Genomic DNA, 17686 nt, shown 5'->3' on the forward strand with positions numbered 1-17686 from the left:
AAGAGTCCTTCACCCACTTACCTGAGTGCAAGAGACGTTGAGCTCGATGGCTCTTACTTCTGAGTAGGCATGTATAGCAGGGCGCCGCTTGCCTCAAAGAGAGACACTTCATTCTCCTGTCCCGCCACACCTTGCCCCCGCTTTCTTACTAAATACTATATATAACATAGGATTGTTACATGAACCTGAGGCTCATCTAGTCCAACCCGCTGAAACGAAGGAATACGCAGTTGTCCCATACGGGGATCGAACCTGCGACCTTGGCGTCACCAGCACCCTGCTCGAGCCAACTGCGCTATCCAGGCTGATAACGCGCCCGCTAATAACTGGAGACCCCACGCCAGAAGCGCGCCTGAGCCTCCACTCCGGCCACGTACAGCGACGCTTCCTCCCCGAACGCGCGCGGCCCCCTTCCCTCCAACCCCACAGAAAACGCGCTTTCCCCACGACCCCCGCGACACACCTGCCTCGCGCGATCTGTGCCCACTTCTGAATTCAGCCATCTCTTGACTCGCGTCTTCAAAGGCTCTGCTCTCCCTCCCTTCGCTAGAGGAGGAGGAAAGAGAGCCAAACGCTTCGTTACTTTCATGCTCTAATAAACTTGCTCGCGCAATAAATGCCGGTCAATACAAGCCCCCTCGTTACGTTCGGGGTCGAGGGCTCGAGCTTTCCAAAGAGGCCACGGCAGAGACAGTGTTTATTTGTTTGGATTTTTTTGTGGGGGGGGGAGACGCTCCTCACCCATATCGCCTCCTTCCTCCATTCAATAACTGCCCTATCTCTCTTGCACGCACACACCTCTCTCGTCTGAACGCTAGCTGCCTTCCCGCCCCCTCCCGCCAAAACGGCAGAGCGAGAAGAAGACTTTCCCCCTCTCAGGTCCCCTCAGTTGTCAAAAGTACTCCGGAGCGGCCAGCCCCCCTTTCGCAATGTGCGCGCGCGAGAGAAAATAGAGCATACGCGCCCCTTCCACTGACTCGCGCCATTTCGCTTCTGCTTGCCCCCCTCCCCAACTCCAACACTCCCCCCCCGCCGCCGCCGCGGCTCTCCTAACCACCTACCTGCACGTGCCTGTCCATAGGAATGCGGGGCGCGCGTGTCGCGAGGGGCGGGAGGAGCCGGTGCTCTATTCGTGATATTGAATGGCGCGGTTGCGCTCCTGGCCGTCATATATTGTTCGGACTAGGAAGGGGAGTGTGTTGTGTTGTGTGTGTGTGTGTGCCTGAGGTGTCTTTCATCCCCGCGCTCGGTCTTCCTCCACCTCACCTCACACTGTGCGCGCGCGCGCGTGTGTGTATGTGTGTGCAGAAAGCTTTCCCTCCTTCTTCCCCCTCAGCGATATTATTAAACGCTCCGTGCGAGCAGAGAGGGCTCGTATCAGCTACCGGAAATCGAAGCCCTGGCCATAAATATACCACAGGAAGTCACACACACCCAGCCCGGTTACACACGCGTCGCCAGCCCCTGCCGCCGCCGCCTCCCGCTGCCCCAACACACAGAAACACAGGCGGAGACCTCCATGCTATATATCTCTGCCTCAAGCCCTCAGCTACAAAGAGATGGTGATGGATAATCTAGGAGTGGCGGAGAAGGCATCGCCGCCACCGTACTATATTCGGGGCGTTTGTGTGCCAAACCATTATTATTATTGTTATTGTTATTATTATTACCCCGCCCAGCTGGCTGGGTTTCTCCCGCCACTCTAGTATACAGCCATCTATAGGAGTACAGTCAGTCAATACACTTGGCGTCTCGACACAGCGTTAGTGCATACGGTGTAATATGCAACATCTGTCGGATCAAATACATAGACGCCGAGCATGTAATATATATCCATGGATATATATATATACACACACACACACACACACACACACACACATATATATATATATATCCATAAAGAGATACGCAAGCAAAAGCCAGTGCGCGCATTTTCAAAGCCTTTTTTGACTCTCTAGGGGTGTGCTGTAGCCGTGTCCCCCACCCACCACTCCCCCCCCACCCTGCTGAGAGGGAAGCGAGGAGCAGATGAGAGAACATCGTTGCCATAACTAGTTCTGCCATAACTGCAAAAAATCCCCCCCCCGTCTTGACAAATTTTCGCATCCTATTAAAAACGGCAGAAACCCTGCAAGCGATTCTTTTTTTTTTAAGGCGTTGATTTGCGCCGAGATAAGGCAGGCTGGACGTGTCGCGAATCCCAAAGCACTGCTTTGAGAACGTGAGCATTGCGAAATAATACGTGTCAGCACCGGGGGGGGGGGGTGTCCTCCGCTTCCCAGGCACATATAACACGGCATATACGTGTGTTAAAAGACACGGGTCATCCAGAGAGAGAGAGTGTCCAGAATGGGCGCTCTCCTCATCCTTTCCCCGTTTCCTTCATTTTGGATTCTTCTCCGGCGGTTTGATAGCCTGGTCAATGGCGAGCGAAGTCCGAACAACGCAGTTTCAAGGGAGCGACTGTGAAGAATTGTAATATAGCACAACAGCAGTACGCCTTTATTATCGTTGCTTTCCGGGGAGCGTCGTCTCCCGCCTTCTCATAGCGCAGAGAGGGGCGCCTAATCTCCCTGAAGAGGGAGAGGGAGGAAGATGGAGGAGCGGGAGGGAGGGAGGGACGGAGGGAGCATGTTATTCAACGGCGAGGCAATAAGCAGCACGTTCAATACAATGTCGAAGCAAATGTCCGCCTTCGGGAAAAGAGCCGGGCGGGAAGAGCTCTGTCTGTGTGCAGAAGTAGCACAGAAAGCGGCAGCAAGGGGGATATTTTCCATCACTAAATCGACAGATCTCCCGTTTGTCTTTTTGGTGGGATGTTTGTACTGTATTGTTGTTGTTTGGGAACTAGGAAAAGCGTGGCGGAGGAGAGAGAGAGAGAGCCGAAGTGAGGCGCTGGGCTCCTGTCGTCCTCCGCCCCCAACCCAGTTGTTTCTCGACCAGGGGAGAGTATTTTCTGAAGCACGGCTGCAGCTTGCTGGAGCCCGTGGAAATTGCAGGAGATTTCCATAGCGTCAGACTCTCTCCACGCTTCGTAGTAGGTGCCTGCTTCTCTCCAGGAAAACATCAAGTGTGGGTGGCAGATTCTTCTCTAAAGACACGCATCTAAGGGCCAAACTGCAGATTGGGCTTGGCTTTTGCAGCCCATCAAATGACTGTGTATGTCCTCCCCCCCCCCCACTCAATTATGGGTCAGAGAAAAATGGGTGGGCAGGGATCCAGGGAAGAAGAAGAAGAGGAGGAGGAGGAGGAGGAGGAGGAGTTTGGACTTGATATCCCACCTTTCACTCCCCTTGTTGTTGTTGAGTGGTTTAGTCGTGTCCAGCTCATCGTGACCCCATGGACCAGAGCACGCCAGGCACTCCTGTCTTCCACTGCCTCCCGCAGTTTGGTCAAACTCATGCTGGTAGCTTCAAGGACACTATCCAACCATCTCGTCCTCTGCCGTCCCCTTCTCCTTGTGCCCTCCATCTTTCCCAACATCAGGGTCTTTCCCAGGGAGTCTTCTCTTCTCATGAGGTTGCCAAAGTTTGGAGCCTCAGCTTCACAATCTGTCCTTCCAGTGAGCACTCAGGGCTGATTTCCTTAAGAATGGATAGGTTTGATCTTCTTGCAGTCCATGGGACTCTCAAGAGTCTCCTCCAGCACCCCTCAAGGAGTCTCAAAGCGGCCAACAATCTCCTTTCCCTTCTTCCCCCACAACAAACACTCTGTGAGGTGAGTGAGGCTGAGAGACTACAGAGAAGTGTGACTAGCCCAAGGTCACCCAGCAGCTGCATGTGGAGGAGCGGGGAAGCGAACCCTGTTCACCAGATTACGAGTCCACCGCTCTTAACCACTACACCATCTTTATTTTTCTGTTGCAAAAGGGGCCCCCCCCCCTTGCAAGGAGGCGAGGACCCAGGACAAAGGTGTGCAAGAACTTTTAAAGACTTTAGAAATTGCCTGGCCCCTTAGGCAAAGACTACCCAAAAAGCATCATCCATACATCACAGAAAGAGGCAGTCCACAACAGAAATTGGAGAGTGCTGCTTCTCTCCTGTCTTCCAAGACCCCTGATAATGTTTTACTTGACTGCATTGCTTGGGCAGTCTAGCCCTTCTTTTGAGATGGTCAATAACTTCAGTTCTTGAATCCAGGTCACAGGATTTGAAGGATTTGTAAGTGAAAGAACTCTGGGGAACGGTTTCTCCAAGACATTTCCTTCTGCAGGGGAAATATTTAGAGTCATTAATTAGGAGAGCCAGGTTGGCTTTTGGGATTGTTCTGTGTGCTAAAATAAAGTGTGGTTTTTCTCAGGGGATATTTGCTGAATTTTGAAGGGTGAAGGATTGGTTTTCTATGGAGTGTGTGTCTGCTATGTGTGTGCATGCTACAATTTTCTAACAATGTGGTATTAAGTGCATCTTTGAAATTTATATTTTTAAAATGCAAATTGATTTTGGGTGGGCAATAATTAATGGGGAACCAGAGCAGTGGTGGAAGGGGAAATAATCATTTTCTTCCCTGCCGAGGGTCTAAGGAGCATCTCTTCCCTGAAGCCATTTATGGGAGTGGGGTGTTGTCCCCTGTTGGCTCCAGTGTCCCTCCCCCTCAAAAAGCAAATATTAATTTTAGAAGAGGTATTTGAGCTTGACAGGACTTACTCCTGAGTAACTGTGTTTGGGAATGCAACCTAAATTTCTTGCATCAAAGTAAAATCTGACTGCTATTTCTGGATTGTAGAAACAGGCTGTCTCTGTCTGAAATTCTCCCCCATTTTATTATCACATTGTATCAAATATCATAGAATCATAGAATCATAGGGGTAGAAGGTTAGAATCCACAACCCTGGGATTAAGAGTCTCATGCTCTACTGACTGAGCTATCCTGGCTAACTCAGGTGTAAATATGTGTGAATAAACCACATTTCATAAAGACACCAGTCTCTACTGTGCCTCATTTTCCCCAAGAAAACACAAACCCTGACTGGGCAAAAAATGTGGGTTATAATATACAATTTAACTTATGGGAGAAGTTGTGGAAAGAGGACTTAAAATTTACTTAAAATTAAAAGGAAACTACATGAAAATGATGTACCATTGGTATTTGACTCCAGTAAAATTAGCAAAAATGTATAAAAACACCTCCAACTTATGTTAGAAGTGTAAAGATAAAGAAGGTACTTTTTACCACATGTGGTGGACATGTAAAATAGTAAAAGACTTCTGGGAAATGATATATAATGAATTGAAAAAAAATGTTTAAGATAACTTTTATCAAAAACCAGAAGCCTTCTTACTAGGGTTAACAGGAGATTAAATACCAAAAGATTTACAAAGACTATGTATGCAACAACAGCCGCAATAATGCTACTTGCCCAGAAGTGGAAGGAAGAGAAAGTCCCAACTGAAGAAGAATGGATAACCAAGATACTGGACTATGCCAAAATGGCAAAGATGACCATGAGGATCAGACACCAAGATGATAAGAAATTCAGTCAAGAGTGGGAAAAGTTTATAGAATATCTGAAAGACCACTGTGTATACTTAAAAACGTTACCAGAATTGTTGTAACACTTATAATGTAATATGAGTCAAGGTAAAAAAGGAGATCAAATGGATTAGAAAATGTAATTAGATGCAAATATATATATATATAGGGGGAAATTGGAAACCGGGTGGGCTGGGCTGGGGGAAGTCCAAGGGATCTAGGTAGATTGAAAATGATGTGAATGTATAAGAACATTGTTTAAAAAATGAAAAATTAAAAAAAGAAAACACAAAGTGCCAAGTCCCCTGGAACTTGGGGGTGGCCTGTAACAATATAAATAATCACTGAAGTGTGTGGTTGGTTGATCGATTTAAACCACTGCAAAGGCCTGAAAAGTCTCCCTAGTTGAGACAAATCCTCTCTCAGAAGCAGTACTTTTTTGTGATGATACTCTTTTCTCTTTCTTTCTTTCTTTCTTTCTTTCTTTCTTTCTGTCTGTCTGTCTGTCTGTCATTCATTTTTGCTGCCCATGGTAGTCTATTTGTGCTGGCTTCCAATGGCACTTTTATCAAAATATGCATCCCAGCACCTCATTTCCTACCAAAACACTCTCCTGAAGTATTACTGATAAAGCGAAACCAAATAGTTTATACGTGTCTGGATCATTTAGACACCCCCCCCCAGCACTGTGGATGTGTAATGTTTATAACAGAGATTCTAATAAGCCACAAACACTTGAGCCCATAAGGGAAAAGCAGTTGAAATACCACAGCACAATCAACCCCTTTATTAACAGGAGACTACACAGGGCATGAAGTGGCAAGGTTTAAAAAGATTTTTTTTAAAAAACATTAATTTTGAATTCTGTAATATCCCTAAATACAAATGAGGGTTACACTGGGATTACCTCCAGAGAGTTTGCATCTCTCCAGGGGGAAAGCAGCATAAACAGTTAATTAAAGTACCAGAGATGCTGTTTTTTGCTTCAGATGGGTCCCCACATCCCTTGTGTTATATCAGTGTTCCCTAAACAGGGAAAGGCTCCTACATCATCAGCTCTACTTGCAGAGTAACACGTGCAAAAGTATCTGTTATAAGAATTTTAAGGTCAAAGTGGGAAACCTCCCCATTGTCTCTTTCCTCAAAAATCCTGTCTTAAGGGCACATTCAGGATATGAACAGGGTGTGAGCCTGTGACCTGTGACCTAGATTCAGGAATTAAGTAGTTAAAATAACAAGAATGGCCAAAACCCAGATAATGCAATCAGGTAACTTGCCAGATAGGAGATAAACAACGCACTCAGATTTCTGTTGTAGACCGCCTTTTCTGTGATGTAGGTATGATGTATCGGGGGGGTGGTCTTGGGCTACACCCCTTCTGTGATGTATGTATGATGCTTCTGGGGGTGGTCTGGAGTTTGAGGGTGGGCAATTTTAAAAGTCTATATAAGGGCGGGTATACCTTTGTTCTGTGTCCCTCCTCCCTCCTGCGTGTGGTTGTGAGCACCCTGTTGCAACAGCTTTAATAAAGATCAGGCTTACTAGCTGCCTTGCTTCTCAATATTCTCTAGTTGGCCTTTGTTATTTTCTCCTGCCGATAGGGAACCTAAAAAGAGGACTCTTGGGTACTCCATAAAGGAAAAAGAGCAGCTTTTTCTTATAACATATCATAGATGCAAGAAAAATCAGAATAGGTTCATTTCAGTGTCAAGACAAGGCATGTATGTCTTGCATAAGACATTCGGGAGCTACGTGCTTGTATAATGATTCTAGCTGCAAGAAGAAATTATGTTATAGTTGCCTAATGCTGTGTAACACTTACCTGGGAATAAGCCGTACTGAACACCACGAGAGGTATTTCCAACTACTTATGCAAAGGATTGTGCAACAGACACACTGGCCCTGTGTGAAGTGGCAGTGGAGGCATTTTATTGAAATGGCTCTTCTCTGTAGAAAGCAGAACACGATAGAGACTTTGCTTTCTCGACCTGCAGATTTCTTAAGCCCATATGGCAGCTCATATGATAAGGCCATAAATAGGTTGTGCAACTAATTTTAGCCACAATTTATTCTCACAATTATAAAAGATGAATAAACCCAGTAAAGCAGGTGACCTAATTAGAGAGTAGGTGGTTGAATGGAATTATTAACAATATATGGAAAGGCATTTTTAATTACCTGAGGATAACACAGTGTATCTTCTGGATACGTTGCAAAACCAAAGAACACATTGGGGGGCTATTATAAATGTAATCTTCACTTTTCAGTATACAGTACAATATTATTTTCAATATGCAGTGTCTTAGATTTTTACATCTTTAACTACTTTTGAAGCAATATGCTTCTGTATGTATTAGGACAAAGATAGTCCTGTTCATAAACCCTTTATTATTCACTTGGCCGAAATCCATTTTCTGTCCAATTCCTCAGGACTGCTCTTGTGCTGTTGTGCCAGGTTCACAAAACTTGAATAGACTAGCATCTTCCTGAGATCTGTAACTGTGACACTAAAAATGATACCATACTTTAGGGTCCAGGTTGATAGAAGAAGAAGAAGAAGAAGAAGAAGAAGAAGAAGAAGAAGAAGAAGAAGAAGAAGAAGAAGAAGAAATTATTTGTACCCCTCCCATCTGGCTGGGTTTCCCCTTCCAACAAAGATTAAAAGTACATTAAAATATTAGTCATTCCCTAAAGATGTCTTCTAAATGCCTTCAGGTGTCCTCTAAATGTCAGATAGTTGTTTATCTCTTTGGCATCTGATAGGAGGGTGTTCCACAGGGCGGTACCTTCTAGCAAGAAGGTATGTTCAATAAAAATTGAACAAAAATTTCAATAAAAATTGAACATACACAGAGGGGGGAAATACAGAAGCAATAGCCCACAATCATGTGAAGATTTAAAAGTACAATGGTAACCAGTATGAGATTAACTTTTCGGGGGGAACCCTAGACAATCTGTGGCTCTTGTAATAGTTATACAACAGTGTTTCTTCGTAGAGACCGAGCCTATTCTCAGGGGCATCTTTTCAGACTCTTTGTTGTTGTTGTTTAGTGGTTTAGTTGTGTCCAACTCTTCGTGACCCCATGGACCAGAGCACGCCAGGCACTCCCGTCTTCCACTGCCTCCCGCAGTTTGGTCAAACTCATGCTGGTAGCTTCAAGGACACTATCCAACCATCTCGTCCTCTGTCGTCCCCTTCTCCTTGTGCCCTCCATCTTTCCCAACATCAGGGTCTTTTCCAGGGAGTCTTCTCTTCTCATAAGGTGGCCAAAGTATTGGAGCCTCAGCTTCACGATCTGTCCTTCCAGTGAGCACTCAGGGCTGATTTCCTTCAGAATGGATAGGTTTTATCTTCCTGCAGTCCATGGGACTCTCAAGAGTCTCCTCCAGCACCATAATTCAAAAGCATCAATTCTTCGGCGATCAGCCTTCTTTATGGTCCAGCTCTCACTTCCATACATCACTACTGGGAAAACCATGGCTTTAACTATGCGGACCTTTGTTGGCAAGGTGATGTCTCTGCTTTTCCTTTGTTAGGAGAGGCCAAAGGAAACAGACGTGCCTTATATCTCTTGTGTATATGCATTAATTGTACAGTCCTAATCCTGTGTACTTTATAAAAAGTTAGTCTTATTTAATTCAGTGAGGCTTATTTCCACATCAGTGAGGTCAGGATTGCAGCCTGGGGACTATGAAGTGACTGTCCTTTCATAAGCAGCAGCTAATGATGTTTCTGAATGAATCCTAAATTTATCACCAGATCTTTATCTGTTTTGCTTTCATAAACAGAGCTAGAGCAATACAAATTTTGAAGGTGCTATTCAAATGAAGTTTCCCGAAGCTCTCACCACTTCAATTCAGTGCCTTTTTCTTCCTTTGAATCACCAGTATGCTTGTGAACATTTTTTATTTTAATCACATGGAAATAACAATTCTATCAAGATTCTTTTGCATAGGGTGTTCCTGCAATTCTGAATTTAATTCTGGAATTCAAGCATACAGTTGGCCACAGCTTTTGGTTTCTTCAGTTATTTTGCATCTATATTTTTCTCTTCTGTGGTAGCCATGCAATTTTGAAGATCAATAATGCATTATGCAAAAAGAATCTTGATTCAAGCATACATGCATTGATTTATCAATACATATGAGTAACAGAAGGGGGAGGGAAAGATCCCAGTGGAACAGTGGAAGGAACAGAAAGTTGCAGCAAATTGCCCATCCTCCAATTTCAGAATTATGTTTTGGAAACTCTCCAAGTGTTAAGCAGGAATTCGGGAGTGGGAAGTTGCAGGACAGAGCAAACTCACAAAATTCTGCCAATTACTAGCTGCAGCTGGTGCAGTTCGTTTTGAACTGTTGATAATGTATTGTAGCAAAGCATTTTGTTGTGGTAGAGCCTTCCCCAACCTGGTGCCCTTCAGAAATTTTGTAGCACAAATCCCAAAAGTTCCAGGCAGCATGAAGCATCTGAAGGGCACCAGGATGGAGAAGTCTGTTCTAGTGAATCTTTAACAAACAGAACAAAACTTCACTTTTAAATCAAGTTAAAACTCTATTCACTTTTAAATCACTACAGAGCAAGCTATATCAGAGTAAATGAATACAGTGGTACCTCGGGTTACATACGCTTCAGGTTACATACGCTTCAGGTTACAGACTCTGCTAACCCAGAAAGAGTACCTCGGGTTAAGAACTTTGCTTCAGGATGAGAACAGAAATCGTGCTCCAGCGGCATGGCAACAACAGGAGGCCCCATTAGCTAAAGTTCAGGTTAAGTTCAGGACCTCCAGAACGAATTAAGTACTTAACCCGAGGTACCACTGTACTGCATGTAGAAGTTGTAGTAGTGCATTCAGCAAATAGGTTCAGGCACAACAGCTTGGTGTGAAAACAGGGGTGCAACATAATTGAGTTTCTCTTTTTCCACCTGTGAAATGCTGTAGGCAGGTTCGCTCTGTATTGGTGACAATGCTATGTTATAGTTGCTATGAAGTATTAAACAACTATAGTATAGCATTGTCAACAACACAGAGCAAACATTTCTCTCCTCCCTTTTTTTGGAGAGAGAAAAGGGATTTATGCCTTTGGTATGCATAAGCCCATCTAAATTAGTAAACTAGCCAGATATATAGGTGCCAATGAGGAAAAACAAGGGGGAATAATTGCAGTTCCCCAGATCTGCTTTGTCCATAGTTAGTAATGTCACAACCTGACTGGCAACATCAGCAGAATTCTTTTGATCCATAAAGTATTAGGATATAAAATGTTCTCTTGTGGGTTCAGAGAGACGCAGCCTGCTGAAAATAACGCAAACGTGTTTGCAGCAACACCTGGTGTTTGCGATAGGTTTATTCAGAGATCTATCCATAATTAATTTCCCCAAATGCCCTTTGAACTTATTGGTATGTTTTGTTTTGTTTTGTTTTGTTTGTTTAAAAATTAGTCTGCCCTTATTCATACATGGTATCAGAGTGGGATAAAGTCAAAATATTAAAAGCACAAAGAATACAACCCCATTTACAGAGATAAAAGGAGCAAATAATATCATAATACAGGAACAGCAGCTGAGCAATCAGAACAAGGCTCAGGTAATTAAGTCACTCTAAAGGCCTGGTGGAATAAATAGGTTTTCACCTCTTGCCAAGAACTCAAAAGAGCAGGTACCAATTTGCAGTCAAAGGACAGGGCGCCCCATCATTGGGACACCACTGCAGAGAAAGCCCTCTCTGGTTGTCCCATTCTAAAGCAGAGTACACGTCTTGCATTTTGCCTGAAAGATTGAACCCTGGTGAAGATTCCAGACTCTGTTAATAGAATCATAGAACGGTAGAGCTGGAAGAAACCACTAAGTCATTCAGTCCAACCCCCTGCAATGAAGATTTGTTTGCCCAACATCAGGCTCAAACCCACAACCCCGAGATTAAAAATCTAATACTCTAACTATACTGAGGTATGGTCAGACTGAAGCCTTTGTCCCTAATGTTGTGTCCCTGAGCCCCCAATCCTTTTCACATATTATTAGGGCTTTTCTTACCAGCCGGAACTTGCCGGAACTCAACTCAGTTCCAGCACCTATCAGGTAGGCGCCATTGCAATTCTAAGAGAACAAGGGAGAAGTTCGTGGTGAATTCTGGCACCTCTTTTTCCTAGAAAAAAAATAGCACTACATATTATGTTCAACTTTAGATCATGCTCATCATTACAATACCTTCTTCCTCCTCACTTCTGAATAATATTTTTTTCTGATAAAAGTGGATTAATTTTTCCAAGGCAGGTCTCCTCCCTCCACAACTGGTCTCCTTAGGTCCAGAATTATCATATTTAAAAGGTATGGAGTAGAGTTAGGAAACTCAGGCAGTGTAGAAGTTGCAACAAAAACTCTTACTTCTTATAAATTTGATGGAGTCCCACCTAGGAGGTCTGCAGGTGGGTGGGGTGTAATTATTCCTTCTTGCCCTTTCTTTTTTCCACTGCATCTTTCCACTGACCTCCATCTAAATTCACATTGGTATGTGCCATTTTCTTTTATAATCAGGTTTAATATTGAAGAGGGAGGCGGGGGTGGGGGCAGATAAATCCAGCAGAGGACAAAACACAGAGGCAAAACCAGACTGCACTTTGTCTTGCGGTTAATGTGGAAGTTGCTAGGCTGTGTGAAATACACAAAATCACAGTGGGAGTCTGAGCATACATCGCTGTGTGTGTCGCTTTGAAAAAGGTCACTGCTATTCTTCTGGCAAACACGAAACGTTCAGAGTACATAAACATCACATGCGTAAGTTACAAAAGGCTTATTCACTGGGAAAACGGCTACTCTTTAGAGCTCAGAGATAATCCCTCTGAACGAGATCTGCTTCACAACTTTATTTGAGAATATATTGCCACAGGCTTTTACAGGCCTATATGGGACCGTGGAAGTAGCATGAAAATATAAAAACCAGGAGAACAAATAAAAATCTGGTGCTCTTCAGTGTTGCTTTGCAAACTTCTTACTTTCAGAGAATCCTTTCTGCACGTAAAAATTGCTATGTATCTGCCATAGAATCTCAGCGTGTTGGAGAGGTTTCAGGGCAATACTGAATTCATCCCTCTTGAATGGTGAGTGAGCCAGGCAAGGAGAATAAGGCATCTTACAAAGGATTATCTGGCTGTTACTGATATTTTTTATTGAGGAGGTCCTGTTTTACTAAATAATAATTACCATACTGTTCCGTGTATAACACACCCCCATGTATAAAACGCCCCCTATTTGGGGGGACTAAAAATAAAGCAAATGGGGGGGAGATTGCACAGAGTTGTTGAGCTTTTTTTTTTGTCAATAACCACTCACCCGCCTGGCCAACGCTGACACTCGTGTGTGTCGCAACAGCCTCCTAATGTCTATCGCCTATTGCCTGCCCAATTGCCACAGCAACATCCAATCAACACCACCCCTTGCCACATACACCAATAAGATGCTACAGACCATCTCCGGCTTGCGGCATCAACCAATCCCACGTCCCCCCCCAGGCACTACCCATGTATAAGAGGACCCCTGATTTTAAACAATTTTTCAGTAAAAAAACCCTAGTCTTATACACAGAAAAGTACAGTACATGTTGCATTTGTATAGCACTTTCAAGTGTTCGAAATGTTTCAGAACCATTATCTAGTTGTAATCCCAAAAGCAACTCTGCAAGGCAATTCAGTATTACTCCTCACAGTACAAATAGAGAAGCTGAACAGGCTTGCTTAAGGTCTCCTCATTAGTTAATGGCAGAAGTGACAATTGGAACTTCCCAATCCATAGCTGAGTCTTTTAGCCACTATACTAGGGCGCAATCCCCAAACCCTGAACCAGCAATGCTAAACTAGTTTTGTTTCATTTGCACTGATTATATATTGTCAACCATAGTGTATTTGATAGGGACACTGTGCTGTTTGGTTTAACAAATTTGTCCTTCAGGCAAAAATAAAAATAAGATTCTGAACATCATTCTTTTGCAGTTACATGTGTTTCTAATGTCTTTAAGCTTATGGAGCTAACTGAAAATTAAATAAAAGCTGTCATGCATTATTAGAAGAAGAAACGAGAGACTTTTCATTTTCAATGCCCTCTTAATGTTAACAAATCAAAACAGCCTAAGAAAAAGCATATTGTGAACTCACAAAGCCCCATCAATAAAAATGTGCCCTCTTTAAAACGGAGCCTACTAATCTAATACACTAATGCTTTAATAAATTAATCTAGCAATTAAAGTTTGCAGCCCCAAGAAAAAGGAGGACGGGGAGAGAGCAAGTTGTGGACTTGATTCCCCCCCGCCACTGTCCCTCATTTCCATTTTAGATAAAAATAGCAGGAAATTGTGATGGCAGCAAAAACAGGCCTAGTCTATACATGCAGTGCATTGAGCTCACAGAATTCCAAGGTGGTTCAACAGATCATAAAGGTAAAGGTAAAGATAGCCCTGACCATTAGGTCCAGTCGTGGATGACTCTGAGGTTACGCACCCATCTTGCTCTATAGGCCGAGGGAGCCGGTGTTTGTCTGCAGACAGCTTCCGGGTCATGTGGCCAGTATGACTAAGCTGCTTCTGGCGAACCAGACCAGCACACGGAAATGCCGTTTACTTTCCCACCGGAGCGGTACCTATTTATCTACTTGCACACTGACGTGCTTTTGAACTGCTAGGTTGGCAGGAACAGGGACCGAGCAACGGGAGCTCACCCCGTTGCGGGGATTCGAACCACCAACCTTCTGATCGGCAAGCCCTCGTCCCTCAACAGATCATAACAGTGCTCAAATTGAAAGGTGTCTCTATGCACAAGGCCCATTCCTCTGACTCATCCCCCTATGGTTCAATTAAATCATGCCCTCCGAGAATGACAGCTAGTCAAGGGGGGGGCATGCCTTTTGAATCTTTTCTGCAATTTGAACACTGAAATGTACAATGGACGGCATTATTGGAGGATTTTATTTTTACTCTTTAAAAAAATGCTTTTGGATGGGTGGTGGGAATTTCCATGCAAATAGAAGACTAGCCCCGTAGAGAGCGGGCTAGGTTTACACTTAATCTCCCCCATCTCCCCAAATTGGCATGCTCTGCTTTACTTGCAGAGCGGGTGATCAATAAAAATTGCTTCCCTCAAATCAAATTTTCTGCAGATTAATCTTGTTTTCTACGTGCAGCAGGCTTTGCTTTTGTTTTCGGGATGGAGAACAGCTCATGCAAAACCACACCTGCACTCTGAAGTACTGAAGCTTCAACAGAGACAGAGTGCCTCGGTGAATTTATGGCTCAAACGATAGGTGACGTTAATCGCCTGCACTCCCCCCCCCCCATATTTCCCTTTTTTAGCTAATGCAGCTGTTTGGGCTGCAATCTTGAAAAGAAGACCAGCAATTTTGGGAGGTTGGGGGAGAAACACAGACACACACACACACACAGAGAGAGAGAGAGAGAGAGAGAGAGAGAGAGAGAGAGAGAGCATGCAACTGGCACTTTAACCACTTCATTTGGTCTTTTCTTTCTCCAGAATTACCCCTCCATGCATAACCTTTTCTCTTTTCCTCCCACTATCATCCAGCCTAAGAACAGCTCTACAGTGATCTGGAAGCTGAAAACCAGAATAAAAGATTAAAATGACCATCTCAGCTCCCCTGATGTGGTCTCCCACTAGAGGTTGCAGCTTGTGTGACAGTTACAGAAAAAAACAAAGAAAATGAGGGCAGGGAGGAAAGTGGACAGCACACATGCAGACCTTGAGCTCAGTATCACAACCCTATCCATGTTTACTCAGAAGTCTGTATCCCAGGGGGAATATTCCTTAGTAACTGAGTTTAGAAGTGCAATCTTAATCTGCGTTTCCAGAACTATTTTCTACCCTTGCTTTCAGCCATTCGGTTTTCAGGGGAATCTTAAGAAAGAAAGAAAACACTTCTGCCCAGCTCCAAGATTATGCCGTTTCAATTGAGTAGCATCTCAAACACTATCTACAGGTTTGTTTCTTTTGCTATAAAACAATGGAGAGCTTCTGGCCTGCCAGTTATTTGTAGATAGGTTTCCCAGATGAAATAGTTTAAATTGTGGCGAAACGGTTTTCTGCAAGTATGAAATCCCACTAGCATTTCTGATTTGAACTCAAAAGCTTACCCAATCAAATCACAATTGCTTGGAATGTCTGTGTGAATGATCCATCTATATTACCAGTCGGGACTCTCTTTGCATCAAAGATATTACCTTGGAGAAGATCTGTGTAGTAAACCTGGAGACATGTGGACTTTTTATCTTCCCTTTACCTAGGGGTGGGAAACTCCCCCCCCCCCGGATTAATAGTCATTTAGTTAATCAGGGCCTGCAGCTAACAGTGGGTGGAGTCAAAGCCCCAAATGGGAAGTTTGCAACACTGTGAAGCTCTCTCTCTCTCTCTCTCTCTCGTGGTGTCCCTCAAACTTTTTAAACCCACGCCCCCATTTAACTATCATAAAAATCCCACGTTCCCCCTCAAATATAACTCCCTCAATTATTTTACTTGAATTTTCAAAATGATTGAAATATTGTGACTTATATTGTACATATTTTTTGGGAAAACCCTTGCCTAAATCTTCATATGCACACCTCCTTGGGCGGGTAGGTGGGCCTCATTGGATGAGAAACACAGTTGTGGAGTCTAAATCATAATAACTTTTTAAAAAGGCACTCTACCTGCAGCCTGAAGTAGTCCAATTCATGCTACCTCTTCATTCTGCCGAATGCATAGGAGTATGGACGAACCCTTTTTTAGATGAGACTGTAGTAAGGTATACTATCTTTGTCACAAAACACAAGCACATTCCCAAGGATAGTGAATATGATTGATGAGTGGGGGGAAGCGATAGAAAGCCGGGCTGCAAAGAATCTTATTAGCTATCAGCAGTGTTCCAAGGTTTCGTTATTGACATGTAAATCCCTAAACAACGTGGGACCAGAATACACTGGTACCTCGGAAGTCGAACGGAATCTGTTCCGGAAGTCCATTCGACTTCCAAAATGTTTGGAAACCAAGGCATGGCTTCCGGTTGGCTGCAGAAAGCTCCTGCAGCCAATTAGAAGCCATGTCGGACGTTCGGGTTTCAAATAACATTCGCAAACATTGCAGTGTTCAGGAGCCAAAATCTTCAACTCGCAAGGTGTGACTGCACCTAGCAGACTGCCTCTCCAGGTACCTGAGGCCAAGCAGACTGTGACCAGCAGGTTGTCACTCAGCGACAATGTAGGCGCAAGTCTTCTTTGAGATAGCAACCCACACTATGGAATATTTTCCCTCAGGTAATTTGTGAGGCAGAGACGAAGCTTGACTTGACCCAAGCTTTGCCGGTGGCATTTTATTTTATTTATTTTCTAGACTGCTCATTTTTGCTTGTTATTTTGCTTCAATATTATCTTTAGGAAATTTTATTTAATGCTGCGATTTCATTGGCTTTTTGTAAACTGCTTAGAGTTTTTTTTTTAATTCTATTATGTGCTGGGATTGCTTTATAAATAAAATGGGGGGGGGGGTAAACGTGACAAGGATTATGCAAGAAGAAAACACCTACCTGTTCATACTTTGCACAGACTGCATAAGCACCTGCATTCCCCTTCTGCCGAAAACAGCCTACCCACCTGTCCATTATGTCAAGAAGAAGAAAAAAACAGGACCCTTCAGTACAGTGGTACCTTGGTTCTCAAACAACTTGGAACCCAAACACTGCAAACCCGGAAGTAAGCGTTCTGGTTTGCGAACATTTTTCGGAAGCCGAACGTGCTCCGTTTTGAGTGTTACACTTCCAATTTGAGTGCCACACTTCTGTTTTGAATGTTATGCTGAGGTCTGTTTGTTTTTGCTGTTTATTTTGAGTTTTCGCCGTTCTTTTTTGTTTTGTTTTTGTGACTGTGTGGAACCCAGTTCAGCTACTGATTGATTGTGTGACTGTAGTACATTGTTTATTGCTTTCATTTTATGGATCAGTGGTCTTGTTAGAAAGTAAAACTCATGTTAAATTGCTGTTTTAGGGGTTGTTTTTAAAAGTCAGGAATGGATTAATCTATTTCACATTACTTTCTATGGGAAAGCGTGCCTTGGTTTTAGAACGCTTTGGTTTTGGAATGGACTTCCAGAATGGATTAAGTTTGAGAACCAAGGTACTTTTCCACACAAACTTTTCCACCACCCAATGCTGAAGCTCCAAGGGTCAGGAAACATTTTTGTT

At 43.8% G+C, this 17686-nt stretch overlaps 1 protein-coding gene across 2 annotated transcripts in view; it reads right to left on the reverse strand.

Annotated features, from left to right (window-relative positions):
* Window positions 1-1165, reverse strand: part of KIAA1958 (KIAA1958 ortholog) — a 78975-nt gene extending 77810 nt beyond the window's left edge. For both annotated transcript variants that reach the window (XM_053371664.1, XM_053371663.1), the window contains exon 1: window positions 1062-1165. The gene's annotated coding sequence lies outside the window, so the exon portion shown is untranslated. The remainder of the gene's footprint in view (window positions 1-1061) is intronic.
* Window positions 1166-17686: the final 16521 nt, after the last annotated feature.

Source organism: Podarcis raffonei, chromosome 17 (assembly GCF_027172205.1).
Source record: "Podarcis raffonei isolate rPodRaf1 chromosome 17, rPodRaf1.pri, whole genome shotgun sequence".
Lineage (NCBI taxonomy): Eukaryota > Metazoa > Chordata > Lepidosauria > Squamata > Lacertidae > Podarcis > Podarcis raffonei.